The 22,607-nt window shown below is 36.1% G+C and overlaps 1 pseudogene; it reads right to left on the bottom strand.

The window, feature by feature from the left end:
• Nucleotides 1-9,995: 9,995 nt before the first annotated feature.
• On the bottom strand, nt 9,996-20,308 carry LOC127126941 (glutathione S-transferase DHAR2-like; annotated as a pseudogene).
• Between the last annotated feature and the right edge of the window lie 2,299 nt (nt 20,309-22,607).

The following is a 22,607-nucleotide window of genomic DNA, read 5'->3' as shown; positions in this document are numbered from 1 at the left end:
GATAAAGATCCGAAGTTACAGCAATTAAAGGAATGGGAAACCCAGGGATCCTTCCAAGCTAAACACCATCAAAGAAAGTGAGTCAGTACAGGTAATCGGAATGAAACCTCTAGGGGTATCCCACAAATAAAGTGGGAAACCACGCAAGTTATCCCTGCAAAAGTCATGTGCCTTCACAAAAACTCAACAAAAGGGTTAGTGAAACAAAATAGGGTAACCAAGAGTTGCCCTCAAATCAAAATGTAACCACATGAATCATGCCCTTTCAATTCACAAAAAGCAAGAAAGGGTAGGAGGCCTAAACCTCTTGTCAAACACATGCATCAAAAGGGTATCAAATTCACCCATAATACCTCATATATTTAGAGCATTCAAATTAAAGGCATAAAGATGATGGATATAGGGCAAACCTGATTGGAGAAGAAAAATCAAATGGCAGGGTTTGCTTGAGCTGAAAGTCTGTGAGTCAGAATGAACCTTTCAGAGTTGCCTGGAGGTTGCTGTAGAGTAGTTCCTAGGTTTCCTTCTCTCACTATCTTTTTCCTCGTGGTTTTGTTCTAAGGAAGCCTCATAGTACTTTTGCTTCTCTCCCTTTTTCTCAAGTGAATCTCCCAGTGTAACTCCAAGTGTCTTTTCCTCTACTGAAACCTCAGTATTTATAGACTGATTTTCGTGGGTAATGGGCTCAAATGAGGGAGACCCAAGTCCAAAATAATTTGTTATATTTTATTTATTTATTTATTTTATTTAGTTAATTAATTAATTAATTAATTAATTAATTAATTAATTAATTAAATTTTTTTTTTCGGTTTTTTTTGTTTTTTTTTTTTTTTTTTTTTTTTTTTTTTTAGAAAAAATGAAGGGTAAATTTTGGGGTATTACAGGGCCATCATGACCTTATCTTCTTTTAGGTTAGGTCTTAGGTTTTGGTGTAACATCATTGTCTGACATTTTTCCTTTCCCTTGTAGGTTCTTCTCGCAACTGCACTCATCTTAGAGGGGTCATCCATTTGAGAGCTCCACATGTAGCAGTTGTTTTTGGTCCTGATTCCTTTCATAATCACTTCACTGTTTTTGTTAACAATCAGACATTCAGTTTTAGTGAAGATGATATTCAGACCTTGATCCCCTAGCTAACCGATGCTTATCAGATTTGAAGTCAATCCCTTGACCAGTAGAATATTGTCAAGTTTAGGAGCTCCAGGACACTCAAGCTTGCCTATCCCCTTTATTTCACCTTTTGCTCCATCACCAAAGGTTACATAGCTTAAGTCATGAGGGTGAAGATCAGTTATCAAGTCTGAGTTTCCAATCATGTGTCTAGAGCATCCATTATCAAAAAACTACTCTTCTTGGTGAGCTATTAGACTTGTAACATTAGTCTTAGGAATCCATTGCTTCTTGTTGATAGGCCTGTGCTATTTGGGTCTGGGTTGATAGTGACACTGTTGATGAACAGGGGCAGGGTAACCATACAACTTATAGCAGAAGGGCCTTGAGTGTCCAAATTTCCCACAGTAATGACATCTCCATCTTTGGTGTCTGCTTTTTTGCTGTTTTCTCTTCTGATGATGTGACATATGCTGTGACATCTTAGGGCTGCTCTTATTATTGCTGCATTTAGGTTTAGCTTGAGGCTTGCAACCAGTGTAACTACTTTCAGCCTTAGATTTATGGTACCCTATTCCAGATTTGGCTCCTATGATTAGTCCAGTTTGGAGAATCTTATCTAAGGAGTCAGATCCATTGTTTAGCATCCTTACATACTTGGTTGTCTCTTCTAGTTTTGAGTTCAAGAGCATAACTTCATTTTTTAGCTTGAAGATGGTTTCCACATGTTCTGCCTTTTCATTCTCCAGTTTTACTGTCTTCTGGCTCTCAACTTGTTGACTTTCATCTAGCTTGACCTTCAGAGCCATAACTTCTGTTTTCAATTTGGAGATGGTCTCCAAGTATTCTTCCTTCTCATTCTCAAGTTGAGTTATTTCTTTCCTCTGGTTTAAAACCTGCTTGTTCAGCTCTACACTTTTCTGACACAACTCTCTGTAGGTAGCGGCCAATTCCTCAAAGGTTACTTCACCGTCACTTGAGTCTTCATCAGACCCCCATCTTCCTGTCAAAGCAGTCTCAAGATTTGCAGCCTCTTCTGTATCACTCTCATCAGACCACGTGGCAGCAAGACTCATCTTCTGTTTCTTGAGGTAGGTTCCACATTCAGTCCTGATGTGTCCATACCCATCACATTCATAGCACTGAATCTCTTTTCCTTCTTTGAGCTTCTCATCTGATCTTGCTTTTCTTCCAGCATTGTTGGATTTACTGATGTCAGATGAGATGTTCTTGACATTTGCCTTTGATCTTACATCCATCTTTTTCAACAGTTTATTGAACTGCCTTCCCAACATTGCTACTTCATTGACCAGATCTTCATCACCCTCCTGACTCTTATCCTCTTCTGTTTTTGACATGAAGGCAATGCTCTTTGTTTTCCTTTCAACACCATCATTTAATCCTAACTCAAAGGTTTGAAGGGAACCAATTAGCTCATCTACCCTCATGTTGGAGATGTCTTGAGACTCTTCTATGGCAGTCACCTTCATTGCAAATCTCTTAGGGAGAGACCTGAGTATTTTTCTCACCAACTTTTCATCTGTCATCTTCTCTCCCAGGGCTCCTGAAGCATTAGCAATCTCAAGGATACTCATGTGAAATTCATGAATGTTTTCATCTTCTTTCATCCTTAGGTTTTCAAACTTGGAGGTGAGCAGCTGAAGTCTAGACATCTTTACCCTAGTTGCGCCTTCATGAGTGATCTTGAGAATGTTCCAAGCATCTTTGGCCACTTCACAGTTATTTACCAGCCTGAAAATATTCTTGTCTACCCCATTGAATATTGCATTCAAGGCTTTAGAGTTTCCAAGAGCAAGATCATCCTCCTCCTTGGACCATTGTTCTTCAGGCTTCTTCTTAGTGGTGGCTTCTCCTTCTTTAGTAATGACAGGATGCACCCAACCTGTTAGCACAGCTTTCCAAGCCTTGTTATCAAGGGATTTCAGAAACGCTACCATTCTAGGTTTCCAATAGTCATAGTTAGAACCATCCAAGATTGGTGGCCTATGAACAGATCCTCCATCTCTCTCCATTGTACCAGAAAGTATTGCCCCTAGATCTCACCCAGAACCAGAGCAGGATGCCTGCTCTGATACCAATTTAAATTCTGGTATCAGATATAAGATGTCGAAGGTAATGTTACGACACTAATATCTGTTAACATACAATGGATAAGATAAATAGAATGGTAAAGCAAATAACACAAGCAATTGTTAACCCAGTTCGGTCCAACTCACCTGCATCTGGGGGCTACCAAGCCAGGAAGGAAATTCACTAAAATAGAATCAGTTCAAAGACTCTCCGTACACTTCAACAAGTTACAGTCTTTCTCACCTAATCTCTACCCGTGCAATTTCTACCTAAGCACTCTTAGATATGAGAACCCACTCACTTCCCTACAATCACACACCAGTGATTTTAAACAACAATTCCTTGTGAAAAGAAAATACTTTTCAATTACACACTCTTGATTTTACTTCACAGTTTAAATCAAGAAGACACACTCTTGATCTTGCTTCACAACTTTGATCAAGAAGACACACACTCTTGCTTAACAGCTTTAGAGTGACAAATTACAACCACAAATCAGTCCAATTCAATCATCAATGGATGACTTGAATGACCTACAAGTCTTACGACTAAACAGACACAAACCCTAGCTCTCTCTCTATATTTCGCTCAATCTTGGTTGTGTGTTGAAACAGGTTTTCTAAGTCCCTTTTTATAGAAGCTCTCAGTTGGGCTTGGACATCTTGAAAACCCTAAATCTACTTTCCAATCAAATCTTTTTATAACAACTGTATAGATCTCCTTGGAAAAAAGTAAATCTGGTTGTAATCCATGATTGAATGCGCCAGCTAGCCATATCTTCAATCATCCAAAGATTGCCATTAATTGTGCAATCACAAAACACCAGACATTCATACTGAATTTTCTGTGTACAGGATGTCATGACATCGGGTCTGACATCTTGGAAAAATCCTGCATAATCCAATAATTCCTTTTATAACTTCCAGCAGGTACATCCATATCAGATGTCATGACATTGTGTATGTCATCTGAAACAATCCTGCATGAACATGTCTTTCATTTAAGCTCCAGCATGTACATCCATATCAAAGCCTTATCATTGTATGTGGCATTCTGAAACAATCCTGCATGCACATGTTCTTGAACTCCAGCAGGTACATAGGATATCTTATGTTAAGACATCACACATGACATCTTGTGAACACTCTTTGTTTTACCAAAATTGCTGCCAACACTTAGAATCAACATACTACCTCAGTAAGAAGTTCACCGACTGTGAGACTCGGTATTCTATGCTTGAGAAGACTTGTTGCGCATTGGCTTGGGCTGCTAAGCGTCTATGTCAGTATATGTTAAATCATACCACTTGGTTGATATCCTAAATGGATCCAATCAAGTATATACTTGAGAAGCCTGCTTTAACTGGGAGAATTGCCCGTTGGCAGATGTTGTTATCAGAGTATGATATCGAATACCGATCTCAGAAGGCGATCAAAGGTAGTATCTTAGCTGACCATTTGGCTCACCAACCAATTGAAGATTACCAGTCAGTGCAGTATGATTTTCCTGATGAAGAGATCTTGTACATGAAAATGAAAGATTGTGATGAACCATTGCTTGAAGAAGGGCCAGAACCTGGTTCCCATTGGGGCATGGTATTTGATGGAGCTGTCAATCAATATGGTAATGGTATTGGGGCAGTGATTATTACTCCTCAAGGCACGCATTTTCCCTTTACAGCTAGATTGACTTTCAAGTGTACAAATAATATGGCAGAATATGAAGCTTGCATTATGGGGCTTGAAGAGGCCATTGATCTCAGAACCAAGCATTTAGATGTCTTCGGAGGTTCCGCTTTGGTTGTGAATCAAATCAAAGGAGAATGGGAGACGAATCAACCCGGTTTAATACTATATAGAGATTATGCGAGGAGGATTTCAACTTTCTTTACAAAGGTTGAGTTTCATCATATCCCTCGAGATGAAAACCGGATGGCAGATGCTCTTGCAACATTGGCATCAATGATTGTAGTGAAGTATTGGAATGAGGTTCCTAATTTATCGGTGTTGCATCTTGATAGGCCAGCTCATGTGTTTGTTGTTGAAGAGATCAAAGATGAAAAGTCGTGGTATTACGACATCAAATGTTTCCTCCAGAGTCATATTTACCCGTCTGGGGCATCTTTGAAAGACAAGACGTTAAGAAGATTAGCCAGCAATTTATACCTGAATGGCGATGTTCTATACAAGAGAAAATTCAACATGGTTTTGCTCAGATGCATGGATAGACACGAAGCAGACTTGTTGATGACTGAAGTGCATGAAGGTTCCTTTGGTACTCATTCCAATGGACATGCAATGGCGAAGAAGATATTGCGAGCAGGTTACTATTGGCTGACAATGGAATCTGACTGTTGCAAGTTTATGAAGAAATGCCACAAGTGTCAAATATATGCGGATAAGATTCATGTTCCTCCAACACTATTGAATGTTATTTCTTCCCCATGGCCATTCTCCATGTGGGGAATTGATATGATTGGGATGATTTAGCCCAAAGCTTCGAATGGACATCATTTCATTTTAGTGGCAATTGATTATTTCACAAAATGGGTTGAAGCGACATCATATGCAAATGTAACCAAGCAAGTTGTTGTGAGGTTTATCAAGAATCAGATCATATGTCGTTATGGTGTGCAAAGTAAGATCATTACTGATAATGGATCGAACTTGAATAACAATATGGTGGAAGCTCTTTGCAAAGACTTCAAGATTGCACATCATAATTCTTCTCCCTACAGACCCAAGATGAATGAGGTTGTTGAAGTTACGAACAAGAACGTCAAGAAGATTATTCAGAAGATTGTGGTGACATATAAGGATTGGCATGAGATGCTCCCATTTGCTTTGTACGGGTATCGAACATCCATTCACACTTCAACGGGGGCAACCCCTTTCTCTCTTGTATATGCTATGGAAGCAGTGCTCCCCGTAGAGGTTGAGATTCCTTCATTGCGTCTGCTCATGGAAGTCAAGTTGACTGAGGCTGAATGGTGTCCAACCAGGTTTGATCAGTTGAATTTGATTGAAGAGAAGAGATTAACTGCCATGTGTCATGGTCAGTTATATCAGCAAAGGATGAAGAAAACTTTTGATAAGAAGGTTAGACCTCGTGTGTTTAGAGAAGGTGACCTTGTGCTCAAGAAGATTTTATCTTTCAAACCAGATTCTAAGGGCAAATGGACTCCTAATTATGAAGGCCCATATGTTGTTAAGAGAGCCTTTTTAGGAGATGCTTTGATTCTTATAACTATGGATGGTGAAGAGTTCACTCGCCCTGTGAACGTAGATGCAGTCAAGAAATACTTCGCCTAAAAAGGAAAAGAACAACTCGCTAAGTTGAAAACCCGAAAGGGCGGCTTAGGCAAAAATGAGCGTCTTGGTGGATTGAAAACTCGAAAGGGAGATCCACACAAAAGTTAGAGACATAAAATAGAAAGAATCATCCCGATAAATTGAGTACCCCACCTTGGGGAAATTTATGCAAAAAATAAGGATTATGGCAAGTAACTACATCCTGTTGATCTTCAGTATTAGAAACTTTGGTAAGCACAAGGCTTGATAATGATTCATCATCCCTAGTAGCGGCAAAAGCACAGCGGACATCAAGAGTTGGTAGAAGGATTAGTGGTCATTTGTATTCAATGTAACCCTTTTTTGTGAAAATTACCATTTTAAACTTTGTAAAAATCCATGGAGTCTTGTCCTTTACAGACTACCATTCTATTAAATAAAGTTGAGCTTTTATCCAATTGTTTCTACTCTTATTTACTTCAGCCAATAGTTTCAAATTTTATTATGATCATTTTTTAAATTAAAAATTTTAATCAAAATTGTTTTCTTAAACATATAAAAGCAAGAATTTTTCGAAGCAATTTAAAAGAAACATAAACAACATTTCGAAGAACAACAAGTCCTAAGTGTGGAGCATCATGGGTTTCCCAAGAAGTTAACCCTTCGGGTATCCTTAGCCGAGTTTGTTAATCCAGTTCCCTTCCGGCATGTTTGATCCCCAGCGGAGCTTCTGTACTTTTCCTAGCTGAGTTGGTTGATTCAGTCCCCGACGGAGTTTCTGTATTTCCCTGCAGAGATTGTGTATTCCGCAGTAGATCGCGTTGGTTTCTCCACCAGTCCCCCCCCCCCCCCCCCCCGACTCGCTCCCAGTCAGAGTTTCCTCCTGGTTTCTGAGAAGCTATTTGTGTTTATCCTCTGTATGGTTGTCTCCCATTTGATATGGTGTTAACCTAAAATTCCCCACAAACTCGATAACGTTTCCTTTCCTCAGCAGATCTCCTCCTTCCTCGGCTAAGTTTGAGCCTTTTTATGTACCGATGATTCAAATTTTGCAACACCTTTGTATCCTTTGTGATTGTTTTGTCAGCATAATCATCATATATACATATACATGTACACTCATATAATTTCATAATTGCATATTTGCATCATCAAATTTGCTGAATTATTGTTTGAGATTCTTATTCTCTGTTATGGTGGTACTTTATCCCCATACAAGTTCGATGTTTGTCCTCTCTCAATTATAGAGTGTCGTCCCCTTAAGCAGAAAGAACTTAACCTTTCTCCTTTCCCCACTGAGTTATTTCCTCGTGGAAGACTATTGTTTCTGTTTCCTCCCCAGTTGATTATCTGGATGGAACCACTCCTTTGGAGATCTATCCTCATTGGGTTGAGTCTTGATTGACCGTTTCTGTTTAGCTCTTGCCTAGATAGATGCCTTGAGTCTCCTAAGAGTTTATTACCCAGTAACTGGTAATATTCTTCTTAGTTTGCAGTTTGTTACTTCTTACCCAATACCCGACAAAAAGTATCCCTGCTTTTCTCCTCAGTAAAGTCCCCAGTGGATTCTTTTCCCCCAGGAAGTATATCCTTGATATGTTCATCCTAACCGGTGACAGATGTCTTTCTCTCCCCTGCTTGAGTCTATCATTGATATGTTCATCCTAACCGATGACTGATACTCTCATCTTTGGTATTCTACCCAGTAAAAAGGTAGTTGTAATCCCTATTTTGTTCCCCAGAGAGTTAACCCTTAATATGTTCATCCTAACCGATGATGGGTTTCCTTCTCTTTGTGGTCTTCTACCCAGTAACCGATAGTTGTAAATCCTACTTTTCCCCAGCAGAGTTTATCCTTGATATGTTCACTTTAACCAGTGATGGATACACTCTTAGTATTCTATCCAATATCCGATAGATGTAATTCCTATTTCGCTCCTCAACAGAGTCTATCCGTGATATGATCATCTTAACCGGTGACAGATATTTCTCTTGTGGTATTCTAGCCATCATTCGAGAGACGTAATTCCTACTTTTTGTTCAGTTGGTTTATCCTTGATATGTCATCTTGACCGATGACGGATATCCTCCTTAACATCCCCAGGCAAGTCTATCCTTGATATGTTCATCCTAATCGATGACGGGTTTTCTTTCCTTTGAGTCTATCCTTGATATGTTCACCCTAACCGGTGACAGATATTCTCATCTTTGGTTTTCTGTCCAGTAAATGGTAGTTGTAAATCTTATTTTTTCTGCAGTTTTCCCTAGCAAGGTTATTCTTACCCAGTAACAAGTAATGAATACTTCCTCCTGGTGGTTCCCAGCGAGTCATCCTTGATATGTTCATCCTAACCGATGACGGGTGTCCTCTCTATCAGAATTTTATTATTTCCTTACCCAATGACAGGTAGTCGATAGTAGATTTATGCTCCTCCTGTGTTGAAGTTTATTTCTTCCCCAGTCGAGTTGAGTGCGCGTTTCCTTAGTGAAATTGCTTTTCCCTGCATTAATTAAAGTACTTGAGTTTTATCCTAATCTACTTGTAATGCCCTGCAGATTGTTTTATTTCCCCGGCTGAGTCTTTCCATTTTTTATGGAATTCCTCTAGTCCCCCAACAGTTTTTAAGTCGTAGCCTGGCATACGCATAACTCTTTTATCCCCCTAGAGTCTCTGTCTCCCCAGTGATTTTTCCTTATGGAATGCATTATGCTTCTGCGGATTTTCGGTCTCTCTGATTTCTTTTCTTTTGTGGCAACATTTCCCACAGAGAATTTTCTTCTACATTCATATCATATGCATTGTGAGGTATCTTAGGGACTAAAATTTGTTTCTATGTTGTTATTTAAGCCCATTCTACTGAGTCGATACGAAGATTTTAACCTTCATCTCCTCAGTTAGAACGTCCTTAAATAGGGGCAGCTGTAAGACCCCAATTTTGACCCTAAGATCCCTCATGCAGTTTCATCATAAGCATTAGCATTGGGAGCATACCTTGACATCCTCCTTACCCCTCATTCATTGGGTTTGTATTGGGAGAGATCACCAAGAACCATGTGATTGTATCATACTTATCATTTTTACTAACCAAAATACCAAAAATATGTCTTTGTATTTGCCTAACTCTTTGTAGGTAGGGCATGTTCTCATTGACCTATCAAGTTCATACCTAGGGTTTGAGACCCTCATGGCTAATAGCACAACCAAGGATTGATCCACAAATGGTTATAAGCATCATATATGACTCCCAATGATCTGTACATGTAATATTTATCAAGGGACACTTCAAAATTCATCATCTTATGCCTTGGAAACCTTAGTTTGACTGGGTATCTTGAGTAACTTCTCCAACAAGCTATCTCACCAATTGATCTAATTTATCAAGGGACACTTCAAAATTCATCATCTTATGCATATATGATCTACCATGAGCCTATAAAGTCAAAAGAATTGAAGGTTAGCAAGTTGGTTGATGGTGGTTGGCCAGATGATCCATATGATCAAAACTAGGTCTCCCTAGACCCTATATCCTACAATTTTCACCATATGAAAATGATTCCAAGAGAAACGTTACTCTAAATGACATTACAAACAACTTTCATGTTGAGACCTAGAGCTAGTTTTGCTTGGAAAATCATTTTCTATGTTGAAACATTATAGGTCATTTTGTCTCAATCCTAATTTGAAAGTCAATTTCCCAAGGCCATAACTTGCTCAATTTTTATGAGATGAAAGATTTCCAAGTTTAACAATCAAATTCAAGATGTCTAATTCAACTTTGATTTTTGGAGTGAGAGCTAATTCAACTTTTATGAGCATGTGATATGAGGAAACATTATAGGTCATTTTTGACCTATACCATTGAACAAGTGAGTTTTCCAAACTTCAAAAATGCATAACTCTATCATTCTAAATCCAAATGACATGAAATTTGTGACAATTTTGAAAGATATACAACTTTGATGAATACACTTTTCTCATTTGAAGCTCACATAAAAAGTTAAGTAAGGTGAAATATTAAGATATATGACTTGACACTTAGAAAAAATTTCAACGTGTTGAAATTTCCAAATTTCCACCTCAAAATTAGCCATGATCCAAGTTCCAAATGAGAAATTGTTCAACATCAAACTTGTTCCCCTTGATCTAAGCTTTCCAAAGAACCCAATTTCATGCATTTTGGACAAGGTTTGCTAGGTATGCGCATGGCTTTAACAGAGCTGCATGATTGGAAGAAATCAAATGCCAAAAATCACATTTCACATTGCCTTGACATCCAAGCATGATTTGAACTTCAGAATGTTTGCAAGTGGACCAAATTGGATTGCTTCATGGGCCTGTACATGCCCATGCAAGCTTGTGCATGAAATGTCCAAAATTAGCAATTTTTCAAGTGTGCAAATATCAGTCCCAATTGCTATAAATACAGGCCCTTGGAGCTCAATTCAAACACACCTTGCGCGCCAGCTTTTCCCCCCAATTCAAACCCTCACATTTCAAAGGAAAACCTGAGAATTTTCAACTTGAAAATTGAGTTTGAATCTCACTGTTTGGAGATTTAGAAACTCCAGGATCCAAAGCTTTGTACCATTGCTAAACCTCTTCTGCAAGCTTCTCAAGTGTGATGAGATCGAGTTTGAAGCAAGCAACATCAAGTTCTGCACATCATTGAAGGTAAATTTCAGAAAACTTCATCTCTTCGATTCTCACTCAATTCTATTCAATTCTCTTGGATCTTTGGTTGTCCGAAGTCCTACCAATGTAGGCAAGAAGATTGAGTTGCTTAGAGGTCAAATCGAAGCAACTCAGTTGACACACCTCAAAATTCAACTCCTCATATCTTTCTATATATTTGGAGTTAGTTGAAATTAAGGTCAGATTCGTGCTTTACGCCATTTTTTCTTTGAGATCATGTCATTCTCTTTTATTTTGGTGATGGTTGAGGGTGGACCAGTCCAGTGAGGTCAACCGGAGAAGAAGACCAGAGCTCTGGCTCCGGCGGTGTGTTGGCACGTCTCCCAGCCACAGGATCCATCCAATTTGTTTTAATCTTAGGTGTTGGTTTTGATTACCACGCGTGTGGCGCGCTGACTAGGTTCCATCATGGAATGCGCGTTTGTGTCCACTTGTTGTGCCACCTCAATTAATGAGGGAGATCAAGTGGCTCATGTTTTTTGGATTTTTGGATTTTTGTTTTATTTCATTTGATTTTCATTAATTCATATTAATTTTAATATTGATCCAAAAAATATGAGAGTTTCACCAAAAAAAATTAAATAAATTCCTCTTTCATATTCTGAATTAAAATTATTTTTTGGATCATTATTAATGTTTTTCATGATTTAATTAATTTTGTGATTATTTTTAATTTTTTAAAAATACTTTTAAGTCTTTAAAATTTTTGAAAGTTTTTTCTCCAAGGTCCTTTGACCTTGTTTGACCTATGATAAATCTCATGGCCATTTCTTTGGTGTTTTGATGAGGTTTTAGGAATTTGACAAACCATATTTAATTTAATGCATTATTTTTAGTATTTTTAAATTGAATAAATGTCAAATAATTGTGTTGACCTCTTGTGATGATTTGTGTAAGTTTGACTTGTGTTGTTCGGCCTTGGTCAAGGTTGATTTGACTTTGCTAGGTTAATATCATTGATTTTAGGGGATTGATGGAATGTACATTCCATCTCCCAAAATGAATGAATGATATTAACTTGGTAAAAGTCCTCCTTTGACTAATTTGAGTTATGATCCATTCCCCTCCCTCTTCCACTAATCCCCTTCTTTATGCATTCATTTCATTTGACCTATGACATCTCAAGATCCTAAGGCTAGTTAGTTGCAAAATCAACATAAGTATGGATGAGATTAGGCCACCTCTTTTGAATATTCTTTTTGTGTGTGGTATGTTTCATGAGCATAGTCCATTATACTATGTCTCTAACATGCATTAACACCAAAATTCTATTGCCCGACCTCAAATAGTTATGACTTCTACATAAGTCCAATTACAATTGCTTAACATAGCGCTACATTTTTTGACACAAAAGGCATAGCACTCTAGTTAGTGATATTGTAAGTCTCCCATCTTTCATGGTATTGTGTGGAAACTTGGCCTTTTTTCCCTTCCTTTGGAAGATGTCTTGGTTCAAGGATCCATGCTTGTGATAAGTGGGTTGAGTATTCTCCAAAGAATGACTTAAAATGAAAAGCAAAAGCAAAAAAAATACTAACCTTTAACTTATTAACAACTAACATTTAATTTCAAGTCCTTTATTTTAATGCACTTTAATTTTAAAGTTCTATTCATTTGCCATTATTCATTCCATTCTAATTGTTTATGTTAATGCCATTTTTCTTTTATCCACTTGGACGATTTGTTTGATATATTTTGTTTGTGTATATTTTGTTTGTTTGTGTGGTCTTTGACCATTAATGTACATAATAACAACAAAAACCCTAAAAAACTTTTATGTGGACTGTTGGCTTGATCTTGGATAAATTGGACTTAGAATTTAGGCAACATCCTTATGCTAAAGGACTTGGCCAATGCCAACTTTTGTGAAACCAAGTGCTTGCAATTTGAAATTTCATCTGATACATCTTTGAAGATCCCTTTGAGTTCATCTGCAACTTGGTCATTGTGAAGCTGTTATTTTGAACCTGTGACTTGTGGAATTCATCTGTTACATGGGCTATTTTGAAGAAGATCATGGAGTGGATAAGCTTGGATGTGGCTATCTTTATTTGATGCCTTGCTCTTCAAGATAATATTGTATGCATTGTTTGTTGCCTAATTCTAATTTCCAAGGGAATTTGGGTATTGGATTGCTACCCATTGGTCAGATCTTTTCAACTCTTAACTTTTAATTTCGTGCATAGGATTAGTCTCTTCATCTCCTCCCCATTTCTTTAATTTCAAAATCTCTTCCTCTTTTTTTTAAATCTTATTTGTTTGAACTAGTTTTGTTCGAAACTTTGACCACTTTGCAAACTAGAAACTTTGGCCTTATGCCATTGCATTTTCAAATATCTTTTCTTAATCAAACTTGTAAATAAACTTAATTATACTTGATTTAAAATTTTCAAAATCCAAAAAGAACTAACCCATTCAAACCATTTTTAGGCCTTTGTTCCTTTCAAACTTAATTTTTATTAAAAAATATGCATCCACTTTGAAATTTGTATCACGAACTACGAGGTTTTGATCCCTCATTTTTATGCTGGTACGTAGGCACAAGTCCGAAGGTCTTGTCAAACACAAAAATATAATTAATGAATTCTTTTCTCATCCCCCATTCTATTTGTTTGTATACATCATTTTGTACAAAATACATATGCACACAAGAAAGGGCTCCCTAGGAGTACCTAGGACACTTTGGGTACTAACACCTTTCCTCTGTGTAACCAACCCCCTTACCTGTAATCTCTGACATTTTATTAGGTTTGATTTGATAACTTCTTACTTTTGGGTTTTGTTTATACTTTTCCCTTTTCCCTTGGAAATAATAAAAGCGTGGTGGCGACTCTGGTTTTATTGATGTCTCGCTTATCCATAGCTTGATGATCATGAATTTACCGCTACAGGTCTTGAATTTGTTGAGAGGTTGATGCTCCAAAGTAATAGAGAAAAATGTCATCAAGTGACCAAGGGACTTATGGTCACTTGCCAAAGACAAATGGGGAGTGTAACAGATGGAAGGATCTAGTTGATCAAATGAGAATTTATCAAGCCAAATTAGAGGAAAAGGATAGATGAACAAACAGAGATGCATGATCATACAAAACTAGCCTAAGGTCTCATTGTTAGGTAGCCAATGATAAAGCCATGTGGGTGCAAAGTATAATATCCTATGTCTCGTTGTTAAGTAGCCCAAAAGAAAGTCATGTGTGTGTAAAAAGTGTGATAAACATAAGCAGATGAATGCATGAGGCATAAAGTAGATGAATAAAACAGATGAATAAAACCACAAGCTCAAAAGTTTAACAGGAGCAAAGCAAGTCAAAATGTCCACAAGGTCCATAAGTCCAAGGTTACTCCAAGTCAAGCAAGGGGTCTAAACCTAAGTCAAAGTCCAAAGTCCAAAGAGGTCTTCAACACTCCAATTTAAGCATAGGGTTAAGATTAAGTCCAAGTTTCTTTATCATGTTTTGATTCATTAGGATTAACAAACAGATCAAACATACAAGATAAGAAGCAACAGATGAATAAGGCAAGATGAATAGAGTATGAAGTGATATGATGATTAATGGGACATGAAATTAAAGTGCATTAAGTAAATGACATAAACTAAATGACTTGAATGAAATGACAATAATGTAAAGAGCAAGAAGTAATGTTAGGAGTTAATGGTTAATTACTTGTGTTGGGACAATTTAGCGCTATATTAAGCAATCGTAAGTAAGCTCATGTAGAAGCCACACCTATCTGAGGCTGATCAATAACAATGTACGTGTCAGAAATGTTAGAGAATTAACATAAAGTTAATCTCCTACAACATGTAACACAATGATCAAAAGAAGAGAAAAGATGAAAGTAGGAAGAGTGAAAGGGAAAATCAAGGCAATCACATAGGGATCATTCTATCCACAAATCAAAGGACTCAAAATATGGCACATCGAGGGTTAACCTATCATTGATGCAAAGTATTGAAGAAGGTTTATGATCATCTATCAACAGTTTTGGAACAAAGAAGGTTGAATCAACCTCAAGTCCATCTATCAATGATTTGAGATGTGGAATAAATCATCAATCAAGCAATCAACTCAATTCAAAACATCAAGTGAATGACAAAAGGAAATAAAACATGATCAAGATATGATTTAAAATTATTAATAAAAGAAAATAAAAGAGAAAGTGTCAAAGAGGTGTCAAAACATCAAATAAAAGTCCAAGAAAAATGGAAAAGGTCAACAAAAATATAAGAGAATGACCTCCAAAGTTAGGATCAAAAATGTTTAAAAATGAATAAATTAAAAATTCTAAAATAAAATTAAATGAAAAATAAGAGAAAATATGAATTAAATGCAAAAAATAATTTAAAAAATAGTTTGAAAATAAAATCCAATAAAAAATATTTTTAGGGATTTTCTATAAAAAATTGGAATTAAAAAGAAATAAGGAGATATTTTTAATAATTTTTTAAAGAAAAAGGAAATAAAAACAAAATAAAACTAAAATTAAAATAAGTGAAAAATCAAGAACCACTAGATCTTACTATTAAAGTCTAGTCAACTAATCACATGGCCAAGATTCCAAGTTAACACGCGCTCACCATGGGGATCACTGTACCAGATCACAGCGGACAAACTAATTCAAAAAAAACACGCGTCAGCACATGATTGGTCAGATAATTGAATTTTGGATCAAAATGTTTGAAACACTAGGGAAGTATGGTCGTCTTCAACCTCGGTTCAGATTTTTTGCTAAGTTATGAACTCGTGTTTTTAACATGAATCAAACATGGATTCAGTTGCTAAACATCTCATCGTTCATATCTCCCTGCATCAGAGAAATTGATTGACTTTGAGCAGGGAGAATTTGCTCAAGAACTCGAAGAACCCTATATCTTCAAATTAAAATTAAATGATGGATACTGAAAATAAATTCCAAGTAAGTGAGGGTTTTTGATCAGTGGAACAAGGCGAAGAGTATGGTAACTTGTTTGCTTGAAATGGTAACTTGTATCTACCTTTTTTATTGTAGCTTCAGAAGTCAATAATGGTGGATCTGAAAGCAAGGTTGCAGGAGGATTCATGCCACATCAATGCTTCAGATAGCTTCAGATGATGCCTATGAAGGATTATGAGCAAAGAAATGAAAGTAAAAGGGCTTGAATCGAAAAAGAGAGTGACTGGTTATTTGAGGTACCGGGCTTCAATGGTTTCAGAGTTTCTTTGGCTTCAAAGCTTGCCAATGAAGGAAACATCTTCCTCTATTTATAGGGAATATGTTGGGATTCAAATACGTGTGGAATGGATCTTAATTCATGTGAATCAACTTGGAAATTTTCAGATCCAACCCGTGTGAAATTTTGGTGCCAAACTCGTGATTTTGGAGCTTTGCAAGTCATTTCATGTTGTGGTCAGATGCATTTGATCATGGGAAGCAAGTTTTCACACATGAGAAGTGGTCCCAAGTTGATTTTGGCATGTTTACAGATTATAGGTCACGGTGCAAATAGAGTTCAGGTCACCATGTTCATGTTTAGGCCAAATCCAATACACTCGGGCGTTTTCTGATTTTCTTTTAGCCAAATGATCACTTCATGGAGTAGAACAAGATGCAAAAAGAAACAAGTCAATAGGAGGTTTGAGGTGAAAGTTACATGCTTATGAAGTTGGGGTCGTGACCTGGTTTTTAGGTTAGGCAATTGGTCAAGCACTTTGCAGCATGTTTGATCATTTTGAGGTCACATGTTCATGATGCCATAAATTTTGATCCCTTCGTTCATTTTGAGCCAAACTTGGGTCAAATGATATTTGACATAAGCTTAACAAAATTCAAAAGGAATGGGGTAAAAGGAGTGCTTGAGTTGGAAATGGCAAGGGTGAAAAGTAGTGGTCATGGTAAGATTTTGGCCCAAATTGGCAACTTGGTCTTTTGCACAAATGAGGTCCTTAATGAATGAATTGATGTTCGACCCTTGAATCAAAGTTTTAGAGGATCCAAAAAGGCACATTTGGCTAAGATAATCTTGGAAAATGGATAAAAACTGAAGGAGTTATGGAGTTTGGACCAAAGGCATGCCATACTTGCAAATTAGGTCAAACCACCTTGTATCCCTCTGTGCAAACTTGATTTTTATTGCATTTCAGGTCATGTTGATGATATAATGAGTATCCATTGATGAGAACTTGATTAGGGCTTAAGTGATCTTGAATATGACTTGAATATTGGGTGATATGGCATGTAAATAAACACATGAACCACAACATCTTTGTTTCCCCTTTATTACGGCAATGTAATATTTTTTGTATTAAATTTTGTTTGAATTGAGAAAACCGCATTGTGACGTGACGTTATTCAACCAGTTTTTTTCAAACAAATCAATAATGTGAGTGGAATAATTTGGTGATTTGGAATACCGTATTATGAAAAAAGAAAATAGGTGACACCAAAATTAAGTTTTGTCTTTATATATTGTTATAGATTGTTCAAAACCATAAGAAGATTTAGATAAAATAAGAAAAAAATGTTTCTCACTGTTTATTAAGCAAATAAACATAAACTTTAAAAGAGAGATATTAAGTGACATTGTTGCTTAATAGGAAGGTCAACCATATAATCAAAATCAGAACTCTCTCTCTCTCTCTCTCTCTCTCTCTCTCTCTCTCTCTCTCTCTCTCTCTCTCTCTCTCTGCCGTTGGTATTGTTTACCATGTATACTTTAACAATACCATGAACATACACGTGCATACATATGTTGAATTGAAATAACATTATGAAACGCAACAATAAATAAAATAGGTTAATGCATGCAGTGTGGAATGAGCTAGAGAAGGAAAACAAAGAATTTTTTGAGCCATACGTGAAGTCGAAGAGTAGTACTACCAGAGAGGAAATGATGAGGTCCAAGGAAGAAACAACTCACGTGATAAAGAATATAATTTCAACTTTGGATTCCTTTCAAAATCCACAACAAGACGACAAATAAACAATAATTCACTCAGAGGAAAGATACTCTCTACTTTATTATCAGTACGTGTCATCTTAAAATTCAACTTTATAACATTATTATCTATAAAGCAACCAACCATATACAGTTTGTGCCTCATTATGTGAAAAATTTGTCATAACAAAATGCCAAACAATTTCATCACGCAGTTTTCACAGATGTTCAATGGTAATGCATAAGACATGATTGCAAGACCGACTATGAGGGGGTGCAAGACGACTAACACCACATGCCTCACATAGATTTTTATGATTAAGCTATGACAAAAAGGACCTCCATACGCATATTCCACAGTTAATTTTACGGCTAAATAGGACCCGTTAAAAAAAAGTTTCACATTTGAAGCTAACTTCAACTTCTTAGTTGTACCAAAAATATTACATGCATTGCCGAAAACAACCGCTTACCTTGATGTAGTTGTGAACATGTGTCAAACTCTCAGGAATAGTCCAATTCTTGAAGTGGCCAAGTGCAACCACTACATGGTAAAGATTTGGTGCCAAACTCAAATCAACAGCAGTGACCTTCTCACCAGCAACATATGGACCCTGGGTTACCATACATACTTCCAACATATTAGTGTGGCTAAATAGCTATTACCATAAGGTAAAAAAAGAAAAAAAACTTAACAAAAAATAAGGTTGTTGATTATAAATTCACATATATACATTGGCCTTAAGATGTTCCTCCAAAGCATTCAGTTCAGCAACCAAGGCTTACTCTGTTCCATCATTTGAATCCTTTCTCTTCACAAAGCTCACAAAAGTCCTAAATATCTTAGATCCACTGCAATTATGAACATGGAGTGTGTATAGCCAAATTCAAAAGCACAAATCCTTATTATTTAATGCTTACGTAAAATTTATTTCTATAAAAATGTGTATAAAATAAAGTCGAACTTTTCTCGTAATCTATCCAAGAGATTTTATGGATATAAACAGAAAAGGTCATAAATTGTTTCCATAAGCTTTCTTAAAGAGTTTTAAGAAGTGTTTAAACAAGTAAATAAGCTCAAATAAATCAATCCAAATAGTTCTTTCTACTAATTTAACTGTTCACAACCCCACCTCACAAAAGAACAGACAAAAAAGATCATAACCAACACCAACATAAACATTCCCATGATCTTAAATACTATCTTCAATGTGTGAATTGTCATAACCTCTTTTCAAGGTTGTTCTTTCTTTGAAGAGATGTGTCTTACTAGTATACTATTACCATCTCTCCCCTTAAACATCACCACACAAAAAAAGAACAAAAGAAAATTTTAACATAGGAAAAAATATCAACAGTAATAATTTTCAGACACCCATTTTATCCTACAAATCACTTTAGAAAATGTTGTTAATTCAGTTGAGTAGAGGATTAATTCAATTCAAGATCAAAATTGTAATTAATTCAAATACATAATTTAGACTGTTTCTCAATTTTATGCATGATTTAAATTAACCAACAACTCAATTAAATTAACCACACCTGCATGTGATTTGAAAGTTGATGCAGGTGTAGAAAAATGAAGGGTCCCTGTATCATTTTTGAACAAAATTGGACCAAAAACAGTGACAGCAACAACACAATGAAAACAAAACGGTGTGAAAAAGTAAACCCTGAAAGGACAAAAATAGAGAGGGTCAAATTGAAGGACCATACACTGAAGAAAATTGAGGAGGAGTAACAAAGGATGGCTCAGGGTATTTCTCTTCAAGAATCCCCACAATAACATCAGAATCAGGAACCCATTTTCCATCAAACTTAACCACCGGAGCCTTCCCTTTGGACTCACTTCCAAAAACCAAACAACAAAACAATGAATAATAACCCTCAAATTTCAACAAAATACACAGAAACAATACTTAGAAAAAGAAAAAAAAAAGAAAAAAACTACATGCAAAGTTGATTTTGGAGTACCATTGGGGTTTGTTAGATACATCAATCAGGTGAGTATTATACGCGATCTTCTTCTCTTCCAAAGTTAACAACATTCTTTGTGAAAATAGCCTGAAATGAAAACGAAACAAAATACAAATATGATAAATGAAGAAGAATGAATAACCAAAATCTAGAGAGGGAGAGAAGCGTACAGTCTCCGAGAATAGTCGGAGCACCAACGATGACCTTGACAGGGATCTCGAGAGCCATTTGCGATGAATGAATGAATGTGAAGAAAGAATGTGAATTGGCGAATGACTAGTGTGTGTTTTGTGACTGATCGATTGGTGCTGTGTTTTTATAATGATGGAAGGTTGGTTAAGGAAATGGTTAGAGTCTGCTTAAAATACTCTAATGTTTATTAAGCATATGAGATTAAGTTTGACATAGTACTATTACAAAAGTTATATTAGTGATACAACACATCAAATCAAAGACATATTTGTATATTATCAGTCTCATAAAAAAATATTTATTTGAATGGTATGAAATTTAAATTTAAAAAATATTTATTTGAATAATATAACTATTATTTCTTTTAGTCATTATTATAAATAAAATTTTGTTTTTAGATTCGTTGAAGATTTGATGTATATGGTCTATATATGGACTAGATTCATCAATTATTTAATGAATATTGTTACGGTTCGGTCTTTGGTTTAATTGGATGGGATTAAGTTTAGTTAATAATTGATTGAGTATGATAGTGTTAAAAGAGTTTATAGATCTTTTCTTCAATTTTAGATTTTAAAGGTGTGGTTCTTGTGGGTCCGCCATGCCACACCCTCATTTTTTCCAAGATGAGTCGAAACAGGTGTAATAACTGATTTCAAAACTTATGAGGTTGTTGTTAAAGGTGAGATAGCAGATCCATTGAAAATCTTAAAGATGGTTCAGACTAAGTCATTAGAAAGTTGAACTTGTTTCTCGGATCCCAAATAATCTCGAGGAAAATAATCATGAGGAAATTGAAGAAATTATTTTTTAATAACGTTATTAAATGACATGTCAAATAATTTTATAAGATAATTTATGTGAACGTAGCATGATCTATTTCCACCTCTCCATGAAATAACATACAACCAAAAGCTACCATACACGTGCATACATATGTTGAATTGAAATAACATTATAAAACGCAACAATAAATAAAATAGGTTAATGCATGCAGTGTGGAATGATCTAGAGAAGGAAAAATAATATTTTTTTGAGCCATACGTGAAGTCGAAGAGTAGTACTACCAGAGAGGAAATGATGAGGTCCAAGGAAGAAACAACTCACGTGATAAAGAATATGATTTCAACTTTGGATTCCTCTCAAAATCCACAACAAGACGACAAATAAACAATAATTCACTCAGAGGAAAGATAAACTTTGGATTCCACTGCAATATGAACATAGAGTGTGTACAATTACCATCTCTCCCCTTAAACATTGTAGCGGGGTATTCGTTACCATTAGAGATATTGACTAAATCCAAGGTAAACCATACAAGTCGAGTCGCCACCACACTTCTATTTATCCAAAAGAATGGTTAGAAAGCAAACAAAAACCTAAAAGTTTTATCGAATCAAAAACTAGTAAAAATGTCAGAGATCGGGGTAAGGGGGTTGGTTATGCAATGGGAAGGTTTTAAGCACCCAAAACATCCTCGGTACTCCTAGAGAGCCCTCTTCACACTTGTTGTAAGGTTGGTATTTTGTGAGTTGTGCAAACATGATTGAAGAGATAAGAAGAGAATATACAAGTTAATTACAATTTGTGTTTGGATGGATAAACCCATTGCCTACGTACCATCTTAAAAAAGATTAGGATCAAAACCTCGTAGTTCGGGGTAAAAATCTCAAAATGAATTGGTGAATTGATTGGTCCAAAAGCCTTAAGGTCTTTTGTTATCGAAGGGAGAAAACTAAACCTAAAACCACAAATCCACCATGTGAGGATAGCTTCAACATGCTAGTGAGGGGTTAACCCTATAATAAGCATGGAAGACTCATTGTCCATCATTAAGGATATAGGCGAGTATTACATCTACCTCAGGGATAACTCAAACCTAATAGCTAAAGGTTATGAAAAGTTTTGATTAAGAAAGTGGCCATTGAGACCACAAAATTATTTGAATAAGTTATATTTACCAATGAAAAGTATTTACAAAATATGGTCAAAGTTGACTTAAAGATTCAATTCAAAATAATTGTTATGAAAAGAAGGTTTGAAAATCAAAAGCATAAGGCTTAGGTTTCTAATGTTTGAAAAGAAGTGTTAAATGTTTGCACAAAAGTTTTGACTTGGGTTAGAGTGGAGGGAAGAAGAAGAATGGCTAAAGTCCTAATCATACAAGAGATGAGGGATAAGAAACAAGACCACAAATGGAGTTTTTCTCTTGAGATCATATTGATGATCCAAGTAGCTCCCATCCTTTGGAATATGCAAGCAAAATAAGTGTAAGCTCAAGCAATCAACATAATCAAACAAGCTCTCAGGAGATCCCCAATGTCTCTTGTATCTTTCA

The sequence above is a fragment of the Lathyrus oleraceus genome, chromosome 3, assembly GCF_024323335.1.
Source record: "Lathyrus oleraceus cultivar Zhongwan6 chromosome 3, CAAS_Psat_ZW6_1.0, whole genome shotgun sequence".
Classification (NCBI taxonomy): domain Eukaryota; kingdom Viridiplantae; phylum Streptophyta; class Magnoliopsida; order Fabales; family Fabaceae; genus Lathyrus; species Lathyrus oleraceus.
This window is presented reverse-complemented; position numbering and strand designations above follow the sequence as displayed.